Genomic DNA, 14,495 nt, shown 5'->3' with positions numbered 1-14,495 from the left:
CCCCCAGCCCAGCCCAACCCGCCAGCTCTGGGAGGGAGCAGGCGGCGGATGCTCCTGCCGTCCAACCCAGAGCGTTCGCGGGGGGGGACGGACCGGGAGTGCACGGGCGGCAGGGCGGGCCTCGGGCGAGTAGGCTCCGGGCAGAGCTCTCAGAAAGGGGGCTTGGCGCAGAATGGCGGCGGCCTCTCTGGCCGGGCTCAGCCGGGCCGGCTGCGGGCGGCGTGAGGCGCGTTGGGGGACCGGGCCGGCCGCGCTCCCGTTCCTCCTCCGCGGGGCTGGAATCTCCCCTGGGCAGCGCCCCCAGCTCCACCCCGCTCAGTAGCGCCGGTCCGAGCCCCTCCTCCCGTTTCCGCTGGCAGGAGCTGGAGCCGTGTTCTGCCGTGCCGCTGCAGCTCCCCCACCACTCGGCCTCATCCGGCCCGGCACGGCCCGGCCCGGCTCGGTCCAGGGACGTGCGGGTGAGAGCCGGCGCCGCGGGGGACGGCGGGGAGTTGCGGTCGCTTCCCGGCCTTGTGACTTGGCTGGAGCGGGGCGCAGGGGGGCAGCCGGTGGAGGCGGTGCTGGGGACTGCCAGTCGCAGGGTTCAGGGGCACCATCCTGGCGGTTGGAGCACCGGGGAGCGGCTGGGTCCCGGCGGGGTGCGAGTGCGAGAGCGGTGCGGGTGGCTCATCGGAGCGAGGAGCGTGCGGTGAAAACAATAACCCCCCGCCCCCCTGCGCCTGGGTAGTTCTTGCGGAAACAGGAAAGTTAGTTCAGAGGGATGGGACGAGCCCAGGGGCGTCTGCGTACGCGGTCCTGCACTCCGCCGGAGAGCCCGCGTTGCCCATCTCTTGATGGGAGCAATGTCTTCGGCTTGGAGCAGCTTTCGCTGCCGGGGAAAGTACGCCTGGAGCAGCGCTGCTGGCAAGCGGGGGCTTCCTTTCTTTCCCCCTTGCGCACCTCCCGAGCCGGCAGCAGGGTGCGAAGGCGCCGAGCCGAGCCTTGGGTGGTTGGGAGTGCGGAGAAGACCGCGGGAGGGAAGCTTGGGTGACAGGAGGGAAGCTTTGGTCCAGGGGCAATGCGGGAGGAAGCCCGCGGCTGGCCGGAGGGCTGACAGCTGTCTTTGGCAGCGCCCCGCAGAGGTGGTGTCAACAGTTCCTGCCTTCCTCCTTCTTACGTCGAGCTTGACTCTGGCATTGCCTCTTCCTGTTCAAGCTTTTGGAAACTTTTTCGGAATCTTGGATATCCGCTTGTCACTGTGGTCCTGATGGGAGGTGGCAGCTCTGGGAGCTCTGCCTCTCAAAAAGGCCTTCAGCTCCAGAGGTTTCTGATGGGCAGAGAAGGGATGTAGTATGGGGATGCTGTGTTGAGGGAAAAACTAGACTTCAAGGGTGCGTAAAGCTGCATTTCTCTACTTATTCCTTTTATCAACTAATATGTGCTTTTGCTCTGTGTAGTTTTTTTGTTTGCAGCACAGGGCTAGGAATGGGGGGGGGGGGGGGGGGCATCTGATTTTTTTACCTGACTGCATGAACTTACCTTAGTACTCTGGTGTAAATCACCTGGGATTTGACTGGGATGTTCTCCAGAACAGCTATGAGAGTCAAATCATGCAATTTGTTTGGGCTGTTACTCCTAAATAGGCCTAATCTTTACCTGTGGATGCCAAAACTGAACATGTTAATGTAGCAAAGTTCTTAGTTACAGGAGCCAAGGTAGTTTTAATGGTTTATTTGTTGATAGATGAAGTTCTTTATAGCCAGGGCGTATAATGGCAAAGGATAATAGCCGCTGAAGAAATGTGCTCATATGAGTTGTGTTGGTGTAGAATATGGGGCCAAAGTAAGCACTCAGTAATTTAAAAAATCCCAAAAGATAAATTATCAATGTGACGTGCATGGGGTTGATAATACCAAGGAAAAAAGAATCGGTCATAATTCTATGCCCTTTGCTTCCCTTTTGCATTTTTTTCTGAGCTCCAAGAATGAAAACTGATGGAGCTAATGTAGCTGCTGCCTCCAGATCTTTCCCTTTTGTATTTTTAGACCTGTAACGTTCAAATTGCAAATCCTACAGACAAAGCTTCCTCTATAATGGGGCTGCAGAACATATGGTGAATGTGGTTTCGGGCATCTGCGCTTTCTTTAAAACTCACTCTCATGAATAAAGCTGCATGAGAAGACCTTGGGGTCAGAACATAGCTAATGCAGCACCATTTGCATTATTCAGGCAAAGCTCTGCTCTGAGGTTAGAATGATCCTGTTAATCTCTGGTGAGGACAGGAGAGGGTTAACAGGGAATGTTGGTGTTATCTTAGTTATTATTGTGGTTATTTTAACAGAAAATAGCCATCTGAGGTGCATATCCCACAGTCTTTGCTTTCTTTGCTATTTTAAGTTATTTTCTTCCACAGCATGCCAAACCTCAGCCTGTCCATGAGGGTATTTCCAACACAAGTGTGTATTTTTAGTGGTTAACCCCTCCCCCTCCAAATACACAGACTAAAATATTGTAATGAGAAAGTGAAAAAAGGGAACAGCATCAGATAAAATAGCAGAACAACACTGAGGCTGTGGCACTGGTTGGAGGAGTTACTTTCACATTTGTGGCACATGTGAAACCAGCAAGTTTGCATTAGGAAATCCAAGACTTTGCCTCAGTATTACTCTGTGAGGGCTGGTATGGAGGTGGTTGGGCCTTGATCAGAAGAGACTGCTTGTTTTAGAAGCAGTATGTTAATATTACTGTTGCATTTGGTTTTTACAATTGAAAGCCTATCTCACATTTTCATTTTTATCATTTCAGAATTGTGCTGTTTGCAAGTGACTGATATCCCATTAATTTTTTACATTGTAAGAATGTCACTACATTTATCAATACATAAAGAGAGATGAGAACACTTTAAAGAAGCTGGGCATGAGCCAGCAGTATGCCCTGAAAGCAAAGACAGCTGATATTGTCCAGGGTTATGTTAAAAGGACTGCAGTCAGTATACCTAGGAATCATAGAATCATAGAATGGTTTGGGTTGGAAAGGACCTTAAGATCATGTAGTTCGAATGCCCCTGCCATGCGCAGGAACACCTCACACCAGACCATGTTGCCCAAGGCTCTGCCCAACCTGACCTTGAACACTGCCAGGGATGGAGCATTTACTACCTCTCTGGGCAACCTGTTCCAGTGCCTCATCACCCTCACAATAGAGAAGTTCTTCCTTATATCTAACCTGAATTTTCCCTATTCAAGCTTAAACCTTGTCCTACTGCTACAGTCCCTAATGAGGAATCCCTCTCCAGCATCCTTGTAGGCCCCCTTCAGATACTGGAAGGCTGCTATGAGGTCTCCACGCAGCTTTCTATTCTCCAGACTGAACAGCCCCAACTCTCTCAGCCTGTCTTCATACGGGAGGTGCTCCAGCTCCTGATCATCCTCGTGGCCTCCTCTGGACTTGCTCCAACGGCTCCATGTCCTTATGTTGAGGACACCAGGACTGTACACAGTGCTCCAAGTGGGGTCTCATGAGAGCAGAGTAGAGGGGCAGGATCACCTCCTTCGACCTTTTTATTTAAGTTTTTTTGAAAGTGCTTTTTCTTTTTGCTGTCAAAGTTCTTATGCAACCTCTGTCGTGCTGTTTGAATGCCTGATATTTCTGAAGGTGGAAGTGACTAATAGCTAGGGTGTTTATTTCCATGATCCCTGTTACAAATGCAAAAGAGGAAACAAACCGCACTAACTAGTGAAAAGCTGATAATACATCTGAGGCCAAGTCACTGCATGTCTCTACAATCAGCTGAACTCTGTTAACTGAACTTTAGTTTTGACACTGATACTGTTAATGTAGACCTGCCTTTACGATGGACAGTCTTCACTGATTTACTTGGACTGGTCTGTGTATATTCGTAATAGGGGTATGATGGAGTATATCAACCTCATGCAGGTATAGGATCACTGTTATTGTATTATCCTTATGTGGCATGTCTTGGGAGGAGGCAGGGCTAGACTGGAGAGGGAGGTCAGGGGGGTGTAAGTGAAAATGCAGGAGTCTTGAGAAGGCAGTAGGGTAAGGGTGAGGAAGTCTGTGGCCTCCCCCTGGGAGGAAGCACTGAAAAGGAAAGATGAGGTGGTACACTGAACAGAGCGCTGAAATGTCACATCCAGCAAGTTTGAAGGAGACTTAGCTCAAAATCTTGAGACTCTGACCTAGGGAACAGGTGTCAGCTCAAATCCCAGAGACCAGAGGGCTTGCTTTTGAAGGTGTATTTCCTTTCTCTGTGTCTAGTGCTGTTTTTTTAGCCATAACTGCGAGCAATTCATTGTAAGGTGGTTCTGTCCAGGATGTTCAACCAACTTTATTGTGAACAGTTATTTGATTTCTTGAATATGTACTTATCCCAAAATCAGCTTTGCAGTGTATTTTATGTTAAGACTGTAGCAAATGAAGGTTGTTCCTGTGCTTTATTTGAAGAAAGTGCAGCTGAAATTGTGAAGAATTGAAAGCAGTGTTCTAAGAACATCTAGTATGTCAGTTCCACTGGAAAGCAGTGTGCAGAGTATTGTTTATATGTATTAATTTACATGTGGGCAAAATACCATCAGGGGAATGAGATAATGACTCTGGCAAAAGAAGATGCCTGTACTAACAAGCAGAAAGGAGCATGTCTCCTTGTGAAATAAAAACCTAAATGGCTGGCTTAAAAACCTGTAAAGGAAACCTTCCAAATAAAAATATGATTCTCTTTCACACAGCAGAGCATTTGGATCTCTCCAAGTGCTGTCTCACAAAGCTCTGCCAAGTAACAGTGGTTCTTGAGTGTTAAGAAGGCTCTTACTGATCTGTTTACCAGTGTCACACATTAAGGGGGGTCTTCACCCCAGTAAGGGGTTTACCACCCCACTCCTCTGTAAGAGACAAAACTTCATCCCTTCACCTGTAAGTTTGATGGGTTTGTTACAGGCCCTGGGAAGACCTGAGTCCTTCCTGAGACCCTTGAACAGATCCTTGAGTCTCATTAGCCTGTCAGAGTCCTCTGCAGGGGTTCCACCAGACAGCACACTGTATCGGGAGGTGATTTGACCATTCTGTTCAGGGTATGCAATAGCAGATTTACCACCAAGTTGAACAAAGCTTTTGAGTAAGCTTTTAAGCCAATTTTAAGTCAATTTGAGTCTCTGGAAATTCAGAAAAAGTACGTCTTAATTGAGAATTTTTATTGTATAATTTCATGACAGTTTTAAGATTTGAAGATTGAAGGTGACTTTAATATACAAACTGCGAGAACAAGCATGAAAATAATACATAAAGCCAACTAAAAATCTGTCATTGAATGTGCACAGAGTGCAGCTCTTACCCAACAGAAGATGGGTTCAGCCCATCAACTAATCCCAGCAGTTATAATGGGATCTTCCCTCTTATTTTCCTCCCCCAGTTTCACATATTTATATGATCTAATTTGAATCAGTAACTCCACGTAAACCTTCCCACCTTCTACCAATTGGTCAACTAATTTGTGTAAGGACTACATAATTAAATTAATTAAATGCAAGCTCAGGGGAAGGTTTCCTGACCTGGATGGGGGTCTTTTGACCTATGGGTGCGATTTTTAGTATTAAATTGGGATTATAGTGAGGAAGGTTCAACAAAAGGCCCCTTCATCATGTCTTTCTCAGTTGTGAAAAACCTATTTTGATGGTTGCTTAGGTTTTGTCAGCATGTAGCAGACTTCAGGAATAGTCTTTCTTGATTAGAGGTTCGTTAATCTTATTTTTCTGAATCCTACTTTCTTCAATTTCATTTTTCTTGGTTGTGTTTTTCCTCAGTCTTGATTTTCTCAGTTTGCCTACAAGGCCAAAGCCTCTTCAGCTATCAGTTCTCATCATAAATAACTGTTATTTCACAGGTCTCCTGACCCTTTAAGCGGCTCTTTTATCTGTTCAGGCTCTTTCACAGTAATACAAGTCTTAATTTCTTGCCTAAATACCTTTGGAATTTTAACTATATATAGCTTAAATATATTATTGTGGAGCTTAAACAGAACACTTATGGAGCTTGAGCATGTATCTGTAGAGCTTGAGTGCCTCTAATCATACATATTTTGGTGTAAAATTCTCTCATTTTCCAACCCTTGTTTGTCAGCTGCTAGGCAGTTTATCAGTGCATGGGATCTTCACGTTCCTACACCTGCAGAGAGTAAACCAGAACTTGGTTGTGGTGCCTTCACTCTGCTCCACTCTCCATTAAGTTTATCTCAGCATATGCCAAGGTTGCCTGGGGAACTATTGTAGGGTAGATTATGTGCATATTAACCGCATTCCATCCCAGAAGTAGCAGCTGCATTTTACCTTAAAATTTCTTTAATATTATAACACAACTTTGAGATTTGGGGGGTGGGAATACTCTTTAATTTCCCCCATTATTCCACACCCAACAATGATGAAAGCAGCAGGGCAGGCAAGACTGTTGCACTTCATAGCAGCTGGGATGCTACTGACAGCAGACAGCAGCAGAGCAGCTATGGGGAGGATATAAATCGTGTACACACCTGTTTTTTGGCTATTTGGTACCAGAAAAGATGCAGAACAAGGGGAAAGAATTACAACTCTGGAAACATTTTGAACTTTTACCTCTCAAAACCACTTGGAATACAGCCTGGATTCTACACTGTGAAGCTTCTTCACAGGAGAAGACACAGACAGTGTCTCCTTCACAGGAAAGACACAGTATTTCAGGTGAATGTGGTCGTAGAAAGTAAGCCATGGTAGAGTAATTGCTGGGACCAGTGGTCTGTAGAGGGATATGAAAGAGAGGAAGAAGTCATTGTGAACAGGTACTTTTTGGAAGTGTTCTTTATCCAGTATAGAAGGAAAAGTGAAAAAGACTGTGAAGCAGAGGAGGGATCTTCTAGGGAGAACCAGGAGGAGGAAATGAGGGCAGAGTCTTAAGTTCCCACACCAATGTAAATTCATCTGCGTAGCTTTCAGTCTTCCAAGTTCCATGTTGTCCCACCCTTTCCTGCTGGATAGTCACCACAAAATAGCTGCCAAGAGTTATACAAGAAACTCTTTCCTTTTCATTATTAAAATAATTCCTCAAGATACCTTTTTCAAAAGGCATTTTCCCCTGAAAATTTCACCTTTGTAAGGTTCTTTCTTTCTTTTTTTTTTTTCCTCTTATGCTTTTCTTACTCTACCAGTTCAAGTTTCCTACTTTCCAGGGACTCTCAAACAATTGCTATCATGTCTTGCTTTCTTTTATGAAAGCAAAACATCCTGCTTATGTCTCATTATAGCTTTTTTTTCCCCAGCTATGTAGTCTCCATCTTCAACTCTTCCTTCTCATGCTGTTCTCCATCACTTCCTCTTTGAAGAGCTGAGGAAGTTTATTCTGTGATAAGAGAACCACACATTCTGTTTTGTGGCCTGTAGTCCAATTCTTCCTCACTGTCTTTACATTAAACCCCAACAAGGGAAACAAACCCACTTAAAGTAATTTAGATATGGAACTGGTTTTTCTGAACTGCTTTTTAAAGAGCTTGAAAGAGAAATGTTGCTTCATGCAGGAATCTCCACCATTCTTTCTGCTTTAGTAAAGAGTATTTCATTCCTCTGTTTTTTGAACTTGAATGTAATTTCTCAAAATCATCTTAAGTCACTTGTCTTTTAGAGGTGCTAAGGCATCCCTCTCCTTTACTCTTAAGAGACTCTTAGAGATGGTGTTCTTTGCTTCATGTCCTTAAGTCAGTAGAACAAGATAGCTATCAGGCTGTTTCTGCTTGGATCACTCGACAGCCCTGTTACTGTTTCACAGATCTGAAAGTGGTTAGAGATGTAGATTTAAATTTTATTAATAAAATGCACTCATCCCATGCTTCAAGTGCAAAATAACCCTACAGCAAACTTGAACTTGCCAGTGACAGCCAAAGCAGGCATTTACCTGGTGCTGATGGCATTAGTGCAAGGCATCCGTTTACAAGAGCAGACTTGCTTGCTTGCTCTTGGGACGTGATTTGAGGAACTGAAAGATAAGTATGCTTTATTTTAGAGGACCAAGTGTGGTAATGTACCTAGCACTTATCAGGAGACCAATCAGGAGAGAAGAGATCTACATTTTCTTCTAGGTGTTGCTAGCCTTCATATAAGACTTCTGGTTTGGAAGGCAGCCCTGTCTCCTGAGCTCCTGCTCTGAACAGTGGATTGGACAGATTGCCTGCCTATTGAGTGCGGTTCTCCACCCATGTTGTATTGGGTTTCTGGCAAAGTTTTGGGGTGTGTGTAGTCACTACAGAGGTGGTATCTGTGAGAAGCTACCAGAAGCTTTCCCCTTCTCTGTTAGAGCCAATGTCAGCCGGCTTCAAGACAGACCTGCCACTGGCCAAAGCTGAGCCAGTCAGTGATGGTGGTAGTGCCTCTGGGATAACGTGTTTAAGAAAGGGGAAAAGTTACTGTGCAGCAATAACTGCAGCTGGAGAGAGGAGTGAGAATATGTGAGAGGAACAGCTATGTGGACACCAAGGTCAGTGCAGAAGGAGGGAGGAGGTGCTCCAGGCGCCAGAGCAGAGATTCCCCTGCAGCCCGTGATGTGGACCACAGTGAGACTGGCTGTGCCCGAGCAGCCTGTGGAGGTCCATGGTGAACCAGATCTCCACTTGCAGCAGGGACCTACACTGGAACTGTCTCTTCCTGAAGGACTGCACCTCATGGAAGGGACCCACGCTGGAGCAGCCTGTTCCTGAAGGACTGCGCCCAGTGGAAGGGATCCATGCTGGAGCAGATTGTGGCCTGTGGGAAGGACTCATGTTAGAGAAGTTTGTGAAGAGCTGTCTCCTGTGGAAGAGACCCCACGCTGGAGCAGGAGAAGAGTGTGATGAGTCCTCCCTCTGAGGAGGAAGCAGCAGCAACAGGAGCAATGTTTGATGAACTGATTGTAATCCCATTACCCTTCCCCTTGTGCTGCTGGGGGGGAAGGAGATAGAGAATTCAAGAGTAAAGCCCAGGAAGAAGGGAGGGGTTGGTGGTGAAGCTGTTTTTAAGATTTGGTTTTATTTCTCATTATCCTACCTTGGCTTAATTGGTAATGAATTAAACTAATTTCCTCAAGTCAAACCTGTTTTGCCCATGATGGCAACTGGTGAGTGATCTCTCCTTGTCCTTATCTCAACCCATGATCCTTTTGTTATATTTTTTCTCCCGTGTCCAGCTGAGGAGGGGAGTGGTAGAGTGGCTTTAGTGGGCACCTAGTGTCTGGCAAGGGTCAGCCCACCACACACACAGTCAACATGGTGAAAGAAGTAAGTTTCTGCAAGATTTGCATCGTCATTTGTGGCCACAACCTTGTACCTGCCTGAGCCCTGTATTGAATCTTGGGGGATATGAACTGAGCTCTTGAATTGCATCTGCCTGTGAATTTTTTGTCTCCCAGTTCTGGTCTGTCAGAAGATACTGTTTCTTTGAGTTTGTTGTCAGCATTTGCCCTGATCAACAGGAAGACCTCTTTTCTGTAGCAGTTTTCTTGCAACCATTTGATTTTCCTTTCTTGATTTTACTGTATAGACCTGGCTTGCGTCAGGTCAAGCAGTGTACCTCTGATATGGCTAGGACCACTGCCTGGCACTGGATAACATGATTTGAAGACAATCTCTGCCTTTGCTACAGGTCATGCTGTGTTCATAACAGGCTTACATCAATGGTGAATGAGGTTCATCTTTATATATAGTTGACAGTGTACTGTGTCTGCCATCAGTTTGGTTAACTAGTATCTGTGCAGTGGAACTGTAGGAAACTTGGATTATTTAATTTTTGATTTTTAAAAATACTTTTGTCTTTTGCTAAGCCACATTTGACTTCAATATGATGAATTCAGTTGCTGAAATTGTTGTCTCTTGTGTTTCTAAGGAGCTAGCTTGGTTGGCTGGTTGCCTGCATGCACTTGACATACAAGCTGACATCAGTGGTGGGTGTAGTGTTCATATAGTGTTAGTTCACTTTATGGAAGATGCATAGAACTGATGTGTAGGATATGTTGAGGTGTCCATGTGCTCTAGAAGGTATTGTAAATAGACTATGTGAACTGCCAAATCCGCAAGACTTTCTGTTGGCAACATAGGCAATGGTTTGCGGTAAATTAATTCTTAAAAGTGGATATAAAAAGATTGAAGGTGAAGGCAACAAATTAGCTCCATGTTTACTGTTCTGAAAGGGATAGCGTTTAGTTTTAAAAACATAATTATTGAAATCAGGTTTCCTTATTGACCTTTAAAAATGCCTTATATTGGAAATGTAAGAACAATTTGAAGATTAATTATTTTCTCATAGATCTGTTTGAGTTCTTTTTGCGACTTCTAGGCTCTGAAAATGTTTTTTCAGAGTCTTGATGTAGTGAGGCAGGCTAAGGGAAAGCATTGATTTAAAAAACAACAGCAGCAATGGAATAATGGAAGCATTTCTGTTAACCGAATTTGGTGAATAATTACTCTTTCTTTTAATACTCAGCCTCTAGGTTTTGTCTGCAGCTGCAATAATTTTGATAGACTTTTAGACACTGGATTTGGTACTGTTCTGTGTCTCTCTTCTTGGAGGAAGTCCTAGTCTCAGTCTTGTCCGTTTGCTACTTCTGTAGCACCCTGGTGCTGTTTCAGCCCTGAAAGTACCAGTGTGAACTGGAGAAAGTGGGGTACTTCTGTGTTTCTTGTTTTTGTGCGATTTTCACTCCAGCAGGGAGTTGTTGCACTAGATGCGAAGATGAGACCAGTCAGAAACTGGGAGTAGTGCTGGAGAGTTCATAAGGAAAGGTCTTACTTATTTCTGGTTTTATGGCTGTAAACAGGTCATTCGGGCTCTTGGTGATGATCGGGGACCTAAATGCAAAGGGAAAGAAGCATTGGATTCTTCTGGCTAGTATTTCTGATTTAATTTACATGCAAGTTTTGCTTTCCCTCATAGTCTCTATTTTCCCTTTAGTTTCTGTCTTTCTGTTTTAGTATTTTGCCTATTGCCGTTATTTAAATTCAAGTCCAAATGAAATCAGTATATTATGCCCTAGAGACCAGTGTGTAGGCTTAACTCATTTTTTTGAGAAGCAGGTGGGATTTGACATAAATTTCTTGTTTCCTCTGACACTCCAATCTCTCCTTTCTGTCCATGAGGTAATTATGTTTGTGATGGGAGGTGGGTCCAAAAAGCAACAAAGTTCACTTTGGTCTTCTTCACCTCCACAGGTTTGATCTGTGACTTTTCCATTGGTGTGCATACAGTTACCGCAAGCAAGTAAGATCTTTCTGAAGGATGCTTGGACTCAGTCAGTCTGAGCTTTAATGCTGCTTACATTGATGTTACAGGGAGAGAAACTGGGCCAACACTGAGCTCTTACAAAACCTTCTTGTGATCTGTTATTTTCTTGCCACAAATGCTCAGAGAATCCAAAGTAACGGGGTGGTTCATGGGGTTGTCTCCAAGTGCTGCTGTAAGTACCCAAGGAAGTGTCGCAAAGGAGGTCAGTAATTCTCTTTGCTATATGCAAATATTCAGGAGATGCCATACAATGGCTCAGTCCTGGGGATACGGCAAAGATGCTTTGATCTGGGGATAGCATTTATATAATGGAAACAGAGAAATATCCTGAAAGGGATTTTTCAGTGTCAAGGCAGTAGTTCTGTTGTATAACTGCTGTGGAAAATTTCAGTTGTTGGACCTCTATGTTCCTGAGACTAAAAATTAGTAATAAGATGTATTAATAAAAGGTGTTCAAATAACTTATAACTTGTACATTTGTTAGTGGACATGGATAGCTTCTAGATATTTCTGTTCCAAGAAAAAGAACAAAGAGATAGTTGGGGTGGTTAGGCATTAATATAGGTAACATTTGTGTTTGTAGTAGATGAGACAAAATGTTGCAGTATGTGAGATAAAAAACCTATGAAATTTCATGCTGTAGAATTTAAGACAGTTATAAAAAGCCTCAGCTTAGGCATAAAATGTCTCTCCTGTAAGGCTGCTGTGTGTTTACATCTTGCAATATTTTTTTTTATTACTTTTTGCATGTGTGCTGTGCTGTGACTCATATCAAATGGTGCTCTGTTGATTCCTATGTCTTAGGAAAGCTGGGCTCTGCCCTTGCGTGGTGGAGTATACTAGGGAAAAGATAGTTGGGGAAGTTTGAAATTGTTTCTGGAGTTTTCTTTCTGTTCATCCTTGTGCTAACTGAAATAATAACTGTATTGTGAGCACTTTGAGCTTGTTTCCACTCCTTTAAAATTTGATACTGCAGATATTGGTGTATCATTATCTATAATGTTTAAACTGCCTTATGTTATGAAAGTGAGAATTCCCACAGCAGCTTTAACTCTGCTCCCAGAAGAGAAAGCCCATCAAGTCAGTGTCTTCAGTTACACCACTATGTAGCACTGGGCACTAGGATGTACTGTTAGGCAAATATTAACATTTCAGATCTGGTCCAAGTCCATGGCAGTGTCAAAATATCATATGCTAATTATACTAAATGATCATATTACACGGATAAATGGGCATAGGCTTGATTCCTAGAATGCTGATGTGCTCATCATCAAGGAGTACAAAAGAACTCATATGCCTTGGAGAGAGGAGATAAATAGGATATTTAAAAGATTTTTCTGGCATGCATGGTAATGTGCAGTTTTCTCCCTTTTCTATTATGTTATTAAAATCAATTTGGAAAAACAGATTGAAAAATTAGTATCCCATCTTTAATAGAGGTCTAGAAATTGCCTCACTTTCTTTACCTTACTGATCAGTGTTAGCTACTCAATTTCAGATAGCCTTTATGGTAATTCAGGGATTTTCTTTTCAAAGGTGTCCGTTTCTGCTAGGAAGGTAGGACTTTGTCATGATTAGCAGAATGGGAAGTGTGCTTTTTGCTTTCCATGAAAGCTACTCATACTTATGCATATTAAAAAGCTTGTCAGACTTGAATTTCTAATATCTGAACAATAGATTTGTTGTGAAAATAAAATGATTGAATGCCTTGCTCATGTGTGGTGCTGAAGTTGAGTGAAAAGCTCCTACTCATCACTGAAAATTAAATGCATTGTATTGCAAAAGCTATTGTAGGAAACTGCTTATTAGAGAAGTCAGACCTAAATTGATTAGTGGAGACGGTCTTCAGTCATATCTTAAACCCACCAGTTGCTGTGATTATATTTTCTTTAATGTCCATAAAGCACTGTGAGCCCTAATTGTTTTCACTGTTGTGTCATGGATTCACAAGGGGTGTGTGATGTGCTTTGGTATGCTTTTGGCAGGCAAAGATTTTACAGAAGGTGGACATTTTAACATATGGGATGTATCGAATAATGGTGTTTAAATGTTTGAGGTGCTATTGTATGGGGGCATGTTGGCACTATGCCTTACCCATGTGGTGGACTCTGAGATCTTCTAGGGTGACCCTGAATACCTCATTGGGGCAGGTCTGGTTTTATTCTTTGTACTGTGCCCAAAAGAGTGAGTTGCAGAGGAGGGCCTGGGAAATGCTGTAGAAATATAGGCTGTAAAGTTTAATCCAGAATGAGATCAGACAAGCAAGGTGAGAAAGAGAAGTATAAGAACAGATTTAGTTAACTTATTTGGCTCTCTTACAGAAATAACATGATGACCCGGTTGTGTCAAAGATACGTATTTATAGTAGGTGCATAACGTGCTGGGGTGTTCCACATTTGGGCCAACACTTCGTGTCTGATTTGGATGACTTCTTGGCATCAGTCGCTGTTCTTGGGCATATGAAGAGCTTGTCTAATTAAATGGATAATGTTAGATCAGATCTTCAGGAACACTCTTAGAAGTCCTGCTAAGGTAGCATGAATAAAAGAAAGTTCCTCTGGGCATAAGCCTGGGGTTGGCCTTTGGCCACATCAGTGTAATTTCTTTTACAGGGGTCTCTGTTTTAAACTGGATTCTGAGGCCTTGAGGCACAATTGTAAATGATCTGTACTGAAAGTTGCTAAGTAATATTATATAGCTAAGCTTTAATGTGCCATAAATTTAAATCTCCATATATGAGAGCATCCCACTGGTGAAACATAAATTTGTAAAGGGGAAAGGAAAATTATTTGTCCCAGAAATGTTGTTAAGAGTTAATCGCTAGCTCTTCTCAGGTTGCTTGAACCTGGAATATTTGCCCTCATTATTAATTAAGAAGTTCTCTTTGGTGCTAACCACCATCACCGAGAAAACATGTTTTCTTAGTACTTCTGTTCTCTTGAAATATCAGATTTGTGGCCTTCTGCCACAAGTGGGTTTTTATTTAAGTACTTTAATAGAGAAGAAATTTTTCGCTTTAGTCTTTAGTGATGTATATAATCAGATCCCCTTATGAATGATAAGGTGAGGCTGTCTCTTACTGGTTTGTCGTATGAGAGGAGGCATGGAGGAATATAATAATAATATAATAATGGTGCTGATAGAGCACCATTTTCTGTTCTTTCTTAGAGTGTTCTTTCTTCGTCACCAAGCTCCTGCAGAGCTGTGATCTGTAGCTTCCTTCCGTACAGCAGT

The 14,495-nt window shown here is 43.4% G+C and overlaps 1 protein-coding gene across 5 annotated transcripts in view; it reads left to right on the top strand.

The window, feature by feature from the left end:
• Window positions 1-192: 192 nt before the first annotated feature.
• Window positions 193-14,495, top strand: part of TSPAN9 (tetraspanin 9) — a 164,302-nt gene continuing 149,999 nt past the window's right edge. The window contains exon 1 of one of the 5 annotated variants that reach the window (XM_065674900.1): window positions 193-458. The gene's annotated coding sequence lies outside the window, so the exon portion shown is untranslated. Of the gene's footprint in view, window positions 459-11,188; window positions 11,238-14,495 lie in introns of those variants that run through there. The other 4 variants (XM_065674908.1, XM_065674864.1, XM_065674875.1 and 1 more) reach the window with 4 other exon arrangements.

This window comes from Lathamus discolor, chromosome 1 (genome assembly GCF_037157495.1).
Source record: "Lathamus discolor isolate bLatDis1 chromosome 1, bLatDis1.hap1, whole genome shotgun sequence".
In the NCBI taxonomy this organism is placed as follows: Eukaryota; Metazoa; Chordata; class Aves; order Psittaciformes; family Psittacidae; genus Lathamus; species Lathamus discolor.
The sequence above is the reverse complement of the archived record's forward strand: the minus strand, read 5'-3'. Positions and strand labels throughout refer to the sequence as shown.